This window comes from Saccopteryx bilineata, chromosome 6 (genome assembly GCF_036850765.1).
Source record: "Saccopteryx bilineata isolate mSacBil1 chromosome 6, mSacBil1_pri_phased_curated, whole genome shotgun sequence".
In the NCBI taxonomy this organism is placed as follows: Eukaryota; Metazoa; Chordata; class Mammalia; order Chiroptera; family Emballonuridae; genus Saccopteryx; species Saccopteryx bilineata.
The window spans coordinates 58,999,418-59,008,333 of record NC_089495.1 but is presented as its reverse complement, the minus strand read 5'-3'; the positions used below and the strand labels follow the sequence as shown (position 1 = coordinate 59,008,333).

Here is an 8,916-nt window from a genome sequence, read left to right as displayed (position 1 = left end):
TCTTGGATCCAGTTTTACTATGAAAAATATATAAATTAAGTAATTTTCAGTTTTTACTTAAGGTGGTTTGAGTTGTCACTTGCAACAAAAACAGTTTTTACCTATATTGGTTCCATATTTGAAGAGAACCAAGCATATGCCTCATTGCCAGTAGCATGTCTCTATAACAATACTTCTCTTTTTTTTTTTTTTTTTTTGACAGAGACAGAATCAGAGAGAGGGACAGACAGGAAGGGAGAGAGATGAGAAGCATCAATTCTTCCTTGTGGCATTAGTTGTTCATTGATTGCTTAGTTGTTTGTTGATTGCTTATTCATTGATTGCTTTCTCATGTGACTTGACTGGGTGGCTACAGTAAAGGGAGTGACCCTTTGCTCAAGCCAGCGACCATGGGATCATATCTATGATCCCACACTCAAGCCAGTGACCCTGCGCTCAAGGCTGGATGAGCCCACGCTCAAACAGGCAACCTCCAGTTTCAAACCTGAGTCCACCATGTCCCAGTTTTGACTATCCACAGCGCCACCGCCTGGCCAAGCTAAAACAATGCTTCTCTGTCATTACGGGTTTTGTATCCTTGAAATTTAATGAACTCTAAAGTCTTTCCATATTTTATACATGAATGCAATTAATTATATTGAACTTTGATTTTCTTCACATAGATAAAAAATAAATTATTTCTTTCTCACACTTTTTCAAAAAGTAAAAACTAAATTCAAGGAGAAGGTGACTTCTTGACTTGAATGCAGACTTGACTTAGTAGATTGATTTTGGCTCGTTTCTTTTTGGCAAGTTGGAGATTCTTTCTGCTCTCTACCTATGAATAGTCATTATAGAAGGCATCTTCCAAGTGTGACTTGCAATGCTTATCAATATCTGCAGATTTCTGTTTGGAGTGAACATTTTCAGGACTCTGTCATTTTGGTTCATAATCTGAAGAATTACCTCCAGCTATGGACCACCCAGAAAGTCATCTGTTCTTAGTATCCCTTTCCAGACTGACAATTTGTGCTTAAAGATAGATGGGTTTTCATTAGTATCTATGATGTCATATCAAGGTCTCCAATCAAAGGAAGGATTAGGAAGTACAAGTTGGTCGTTATAAAATAGTCATGGGGATGTAAACTACATCATAGGGAATATTGTCAATACTATTGTAATTGTGTCTGGTGTCAAATGGGTACTCTAGTTATGTCATGATGGTCACTTAGTAAGTTATATAAATGTTTAATCACTGTGTTGTACACCTAAAATAGAATATTGTATGTCAACTGTAATTGAAAAAATAAAATATATTTGAAAATAAAATAGTTCAAAGAATTCACCTCATTCATGGGGCTGAAAATATCTGTCAAATAACCTAATCCATGAATCGCCTCTTCCCTGTCAAACTGACATAAAATTTGGGTTGGTTATATCCACCTAATAGCAAAGTGTCTGCAAAAGACTCATTTAAGTATGAGGAGGCATCTTTGGAAAATAAGCAGTATTGGTTCTTGGCTTTTGGCTAAGATCAAGTGGGAAAAGTTAATATATATTACATCTTTTTTTTTTTTAATTTGAAACATTTTTATTACACAAAGGTCACATAATTGGATATTTCTCTACTTTGTACACAATTATTCTTACTCTCCACAGAAAGGCTGCTTCTTAACTTCTCATCGGGTGATGGCAAGCCCTAAAATCCTGATTTTAACAAAATAGTAGTAAAAATGCCTCAGCGATTTAAGTTGAAAGCAGTACATTGGTACATGGCTCTTGCACTTAGTTATCAGGAATGTACAAATGTATTTTTATTCAAAAATACAAAATGAATTATCTGTAGGCATGGACGACAGCAGTAAACCATTGTATGTTGTCAACGGAAACCAGTAACTGATGGTTATTAGTGATTTTCTTCCATCAGCCAGCCTTTTCTTCCGTCATTTCCTTCACTGACTTCTCTGAAGTTATAGGTGAGGAGCACTGCCTCGAGCTTTCTCTCACAGTTCTCATTCCTAATGATAAAGCACTATTCTGGGCTTAGAACATGTCGCCTCCCATGCCACTGCCCATTGCAGGCTCTTTCTCCTCAGGGATTTCTGTGACTACACATTCTGCTGTTAACAGCGAGGCCACTCCAGCAGCATCCAATAAAGCAGTTATTACAACCTTAGTTGGATCAATGATTCCTTTTTCCACCATATTCACAAAATCTCCAAGCATAGCATCATAGCCAACTTCTGAGGAACTCTGCATAATTTTCTCAACTATTAATGATCCCTCAACACCTGCATTGTTAGTAATAGCCATTGCAGGAATTTTGAGTGCTTTCTAAATCATTTCTATACCAATTTTTTGATCTTCATTAGTTGGAGTTAATCCAAGGCTGGAATGCACCGAAGCAGGGCACAACCCCCTCCCAGAACAATGCCTTCCTCAACAGCAGCTCTTGTAGCATTGAGGCATCTGTTACTCTTGTCTTTTCATTGACCTCAACATCGCCTGTCCCATCAACCTTCAGCACAGCTACTCCATCTGAGAGTTTTGCCAGACGCTCATTTAGTTTTTCCTTTTCATATTCACTAGTTGTGATATCTAACTGCTCGATGATTTCTTGAATACATTTTTCAATTTGAGCCTTGTCACCTTTTCCTTTCAGGAGCATGGCATGATCTTTGGTCACAATGACCTCTCCAACTTTTCCTAAGTCATGAGGCTGATCATCTTCAAGATTTAGAGTTAATCCTTCTCCAAAAATTGCACCACCAGTAGCAATAGCCATGTCTTTAAGCTGGTTCTTTCTCTTGTCACCAAAACCTGGAACTTTGCTACAACTTGAAGACCAACTTTTAGCCCATTCAAAACAAGTGTACTTAGAGCTTCTCCATCAACGTCTTCAGCAATTATGACCAAGGGCTTACGGTGAGCATTGGCAATTTCAAGAGCAGGTACAATGGACTGAACACTAGAAATTTTCTTTTTACTCAACAGAACATAGGCATCTTGGAATTCACATTTTTTACCTTTTGCAGTATTAATAAAGTATGGAGAAATGTAACCTCAATCAAACTTCTTGCCCTCAATAATTTCTAATTCATCATTCAATGTTTTTCCATCCTTTACTGTAATGACGCCCTTTCTTCCAACCTTTTTCATATCATCAGAAATGATGTTGCCAATTTCTTTGTCTCCATTTGCAGCAATTGTAGCAACCTGAGCTATTTCTTCAGGGATTGTCAGGTTTAGACTGCTTCTTAAATTCAGATATTACAGCATCAACAGCTAACATCACACCTCTTCTGATTTCCACTGGATTAGCACCTTTACTGATCTTTTCAAAGCCCTCCTTAGCAATAGAGCGTGCCAGTACAGTGGCAGTGGTGGTACCATCCCCAGCCTCTTCATTTGTATTATTGGCAACATCTTGCACAAGTTTAGCGCCAATATTTTTATATTTATCTTGTAAGTCAATGGACTTTGCAACAGTCACACCATCTTTTGTTACTTTGGTACTTCCCCAGCTCTTCAATAATCACTGTTCTTCCCTTTGGCCCCATAGTAACAGCCACAGCATCAGCTGAAAGATCTACACCTTGAAGCATTAAGGCTCGGGCATCTGCACCAAATTTTACATCTTTGGCATAAGCTCGAGTGAGGTGAGGAGTCAGTGTCCTGGACACTGGCCTAATCTGGCGAAGGATTCTCTGTAATCGAATCATTTCCGCGCCCAGCCAGGCCGGCGGCATAGCCCTCTCCAGCCCGCTTAGTCTGGTTCCCGGGCTGCACTCGGTTCTAGAACTTTCCGGAAAGGGCTCTTTCCCTTTCCCTTTCCTTTTCCTCCCTCCCTCCTTCCCTCACTTCCTTCTTTTTCTTTCTTTTCCCTCCCTCTCTTCCTTCTTTTCTTCCTTTTTTTTTTTGACCGAAGGACAGACAGGGATTGACAGAAAGGAAGGGAGAGAGATGAGAAACATGAATTCTTTGTTGTGGCGCCCTCATTGTTCATTGCTTGCTTTCTCATATGTGCCTTGACCAGGGGGCTACAGCAGACTGAATGATCCCTTACTCAAGCCAGCGACCATGGGCTCATGTCTAGGATATCATGCTCAAGCCAGCGACCCCGCACTTAAGCTGGCAAGCCTGTGCTCAAGCCAGCAACCTCGGTGTTTCTAACCTGGACCTTGGGGTTTTGAACCCGTGTTCTCTGTGTCCCAGTCTGACACTCCATCCACTGCGCCACCGCCAGGTCAGGCCTGCCTTTCTTTTTGAGAGAGCTAGTGAGAGTGAAACAGCAAGGGAGAGAGGGTAAGAGGTGATAAGAATCAATTTGTAATTGGCTTTAACTTGAGTTATACATTGAGCTTCTTGTATGTGCCTTGAACAGGGCTATGCCAGTGCCCTCTTGCTCAAGCCAGTAACCTTGGGCTTTTCATGCCAATGACCTTTGAGATCCAGCTGGTGAGCTTTAGAATTATGTGAACTATTCCCCTACTCAAGCCAGCAACCCCACGCTGATGAGCCTGCACTCAACAGCCAGTGACCTCAGGCTTTCAAACTGTCAATTTCTGCATTTCGGGTCCATGCTTTACTGCACTACAACTGTCCAAGCTGCATTATATTTCTTGTGACAAAAGCTCTTGAGAGGTAGTAATTTGAAGTCCCCTTTTAGTTGTCAACTAATAGCAAACATACTAGTGTAGAAAGTGTGATTGTGTGTCCCAGGAACATTTGGTATATCTTTTTTCACTCACAACACCAGATGAGTTCCAACCGCACAGGTGCTCATCTATGCTCAGAGTAGCAGGACATTTCTTCCAGCGGAATTTTCTTTGGCAAAGTTTGAAGATACTGGTACCAAATTGGTAATTATTTTTTGATGATTTCATTGTGAACAGCATTAACAAAAATGAGGACCTGCCTGTGCTGACATTTAATTGTTTCATCTTATTGTAAGTCGAAGGGGAAAATAACAATAACTACTATTAAACTTGAATTTATTCAAATAAAAGTAGTTAGAATTTGTTTTGATTATGCTTAAGTATATACACACAAAGTAATTTGGCTGAGTTGAACTAAACCACTTTAGTAACATTTAATTTAATAGCTGGTCATAAGATGACAAAATGAGATACTTTGATAAAGAATTTTTTTTTCTTGTAGCCTCTATAAGTAGGAATTTTTTATATTCTTATAAATATAAGAGGATGTTCAATTAGTTTGAAAAATAAAGCAAAACTTTCTGAGATACTAAGATGGCAAACATGTACTCTATCATTTTGCAATGGTTGCTAACTTTACTTAGCTAATATTAAATTGTCAAACTTACAAACACAAGTTTAAACTTCCTGCATGATTAGGTATTCTATTCTACAGCTTTTGAGATGTAAGAGAACACTTGGGGGCATGATGAGCCTAGTGTTGTACAAGAGTATTTACAAATACATAGAATGGGATGGTGAATGAAGGAGTCACAGGCATTATTGTCCTAGAGACTTCTGTATCTTGTGGTCAGAAACAAATTTTTTAAAGTTATTATTGTATTGATTTTAGAAAGGAAAGGAGAGAGGGAGAGAGGGAGAGAGACAGGAACATCAGTCTGCCCCTTCATGTGCCCTGATCTGGGATTGAACCAGCAATCTTTGTGCTTCAGGTTGATGGTCCAACCACCCAAACTATTTGGCTGGGGCCAATAAATTATTTTTAAAGAAAAAAAAATAGTTAAATTTCCAGAACAAATATTCTTCAATATGATCTATGTTTTTTGTTTTGTTTTGTTTTTTAGTGCACATGAGAGAGGGATGGATATACAGGAAGAGAGAGATCAGAAGCATAAATTCAATTGTGGCACCTCGGTTGTTCATTGATTGCTTTCTCATATGTGCTTTGACTGGCAGGGCTCCAGCTGAGCCAGTTGCCCCTTACTCAAGCCAGTGGCCTTGGGCTCAAGCCAGCAATCTTAGGCTTTAAGCCTGTGACCATGACATCATTTCTATGATCCTGCACTCAAGCTAATTACCTTGGGGTTTTGAACCTGGGTCCTCAGCATCCCACGCCAATGCTCTATCCACTGTGCCACCACCTAGTCAGGCTGATCCATGTTTCTGAGTTTTTAAATTAGTGTTCAGTCAACACTACAATAATAAATTATTGTAACCTATTACTGTAGGTGTATTGTTTCACCTACAATAATAAATGTTTTTACTGTTGACTGATTGACTCCTGATTAGTAGCTTTAATTCCTTCTTAATGATTGCATTAGTGTTATTCATATTACTTATATAATTAAGCATAATACTTTTAGAAAAAAATGATTATTCTCCTAACAGCATTAGCATTTACAAAGTTTTTTTGGTGATAAATAATGACAATTAGCAAACTTCTGAGGGTCATGTTTGTCCTTCTAATATCAATAATAATATCTTTTTAAAATCACTTTCTCTAATTTTGGTGTAACTTCCACGTTCTCAAGTTTATACCAGGTGATTATAAGGAATAGCTGATTGAAAAATTGCTTTTGTGTTGGTATTAAACATTGTGTTGATACTATATCTTTCCTGCAACTTAATGTACCAGTTGAGACAAGTAATGAGAAGAGAGAGGAAAAAGGAAGAAAGAAAATAAAGAAATGGAAGGAAGGGAAGGAGGGAGGGAGGAAGAAAAAAAAAAAAAAAAAGGCAGGAAGCAAAAAGAACTTGGCCTGTTAAGGAAGTGTTAGTACTTCTTTCAGAAAGTGAAACAATATCTATTGTCAGTCTCCCCAATTGGGCTGTGAATTCCTTGAGGGCAGAAAGCGTATTTTCTTCACTTGTATTTTTCTGGTGTCTAGCAAAGAAACTTGTATATGGTAGATATTTAAGAATATTTTGGTATACAATTAAATGAACAAGTCATTTTTTTTTGTCTTGGCAAAAAAGATTAACATTTTTGTTTCCTTTTCCTCTTTAGGGCACTGATTTTCTATTTAGATTATTTCAACCTACACTATTTGTTATATTTAATGTGGTGGAAACTGCATAGGCACTGAAGTCAGATTGCTTGAGTTTAGATTCTGACTCTATTTAAGGCTGCTCAGTTATTGTTGTTATTATTGCTATTTCTCAACATCCCATTCCAATCTAGTCGAACTCTTGTCCTCATTATCCCACAAGCAAATCAAATAGCTGTTTTTCTATCTTCTTTCATTTTGTTCCTACTTTCTGAAATCTTTCTCCTTCCTTTCTGTTTATCCAAGTTATATTTATTCTTCAAAGCCCTCACCAGTCTCTTCTCTTCAATGAATCCTTCCCTGCCGCATCAAGACATCTTTGAACTTGCCATCATGCGTTACAAGGTTTAACAGCCACGCTTAATCTGTAATTGTTATTCCCGTGTCACATGTGCCAGTCTTGCTTTATAATTTCCATTAGGTTAGAAATTATTTCTCTTATTTTTTCTGTATAATACTAAATAGCTTGATTCTCTATTCTACCTGTTAACATATACTTCCTTTTCTTTTTCTTTTCTTTTTTTTTTAATTGAGAAGCGAGGAGGCAGAGAGACAGATTCCTGCATACATTGGGGATCCACCAGGCAAGCCCCCTACCCCGTGATGCTTTACCCATCTGGGGCTGCTGCTCTGTTGCTTGGCAACCCATCTATATATTTTAGCACCTGGCCTGACCTGTGGTGGCACAGTGGATAAAGTGTCGACCTGGGAACGCTGAGGTTGCTGGTTCAAAACCCTGGGCTTGCCTGGCCAAGGCACATATGAGAGTTGATGCTTTCTGCTCTTCTCTCTCTCTCTCTCTCTCTCTCTCTCTCTGTGTCTCAAAAAAAACCCCAAAAAACAAAAACAATAAAGTTAAATATTTTAGCACCTAAGGTGAGGCCATAGAGCTATCCTCAGCACCCGGGGCCAATTCACTCAAGCCAATCAAGCCATGACTGCAGGAGGGAAAGAGAGAAAGACAGAGAAGGGGGAAGGGGAGGAGTGGAGAAGCATATGGTCACTTCTCCTGTGTACCCTGACCGGAAATTGAACCCAGGACTTCCACACACTGGGCTGACACTCTACCACTGAGCCAGCCTGGCCAGGGTCTACTTCCATACTTTATTGTTTTTCCATTTAAAATTGTATTGATAGTAGTACATTATATATTACAAAATTTTCACAGTATTAGTTACCCATAAACATTTAAAGTTCTTTAATAAGAGTAAATCTTAATATAAAATTACACCATAAACAAACATTTTAAAATGAGACAGTTTCAAATATATATTAGAAGATAATAAGTCAGAATAAAATTTTGAGATAGCATCAAGTTTTAAACATATTAAGTACATTTGAAAACAGACCTTCACTAACAAACTGATAATTCTAGGAAGCTTTCTGAAGGTAAATTTATTAGTCATAAAATTCAGGCCAGAATTAGAAAACCAAAAAGGTTAAGTTTCTAAGAAGGTTGATTGAGTCCACTACAGAAAATAGAAAATTGTACTTTATTCTTAAAATTTCTTAAATTGCAGAAAATCTCTTTAAATATTAATACTACTCAGTTTTCCTGAAGATATGTATGCCTCAAAATAAAGATGAGAAAACACAAACGGCTTGTAAAGCAAGGTTCTGTCTTGTGGTCCTCCTCTAGTGCTGTCACCAGTACCAATATGCCATGTTTCATATTGATATTTCATATTGATACTCTCTTATCACAGAAACTGGGGCATTTCTATTTTTATTTTTTTTTATTTGGAATTATTGGAGTGACAGTTGTTAAATTTTATACGTTTCAGGTGTATACTTTTATAATACACCATCTGTACACTGCACTGTGTGTTTACCACCCCAAATCAAGTCTTCTTCCATTTATCCACTCTTTACCCCATTCTCTCTCCCCCACCCTCCTTTCTCTTGTACTCATCATACTGTTGTCTGTATAAGTTTTTTTCCTTTAATTCCTT

At 38.0% G+C, this 8,916-nt stretch overlaps 1 pseudogene; it reads right to left on the bottom strand.

Moving 5' to 3' along the window:
- Nucleotides 1-2,022: 2,022 nt before the first annotated feature.
- On the bottom strand, nt 2,023-3,727 carry LOC136309298 (60 kDa heat shock protein, mitochondrial pseudogene; annotated as a pseudogene).
- Nucleotides 3,728-8,916: the final 5,189 nt, after the last annotated feature.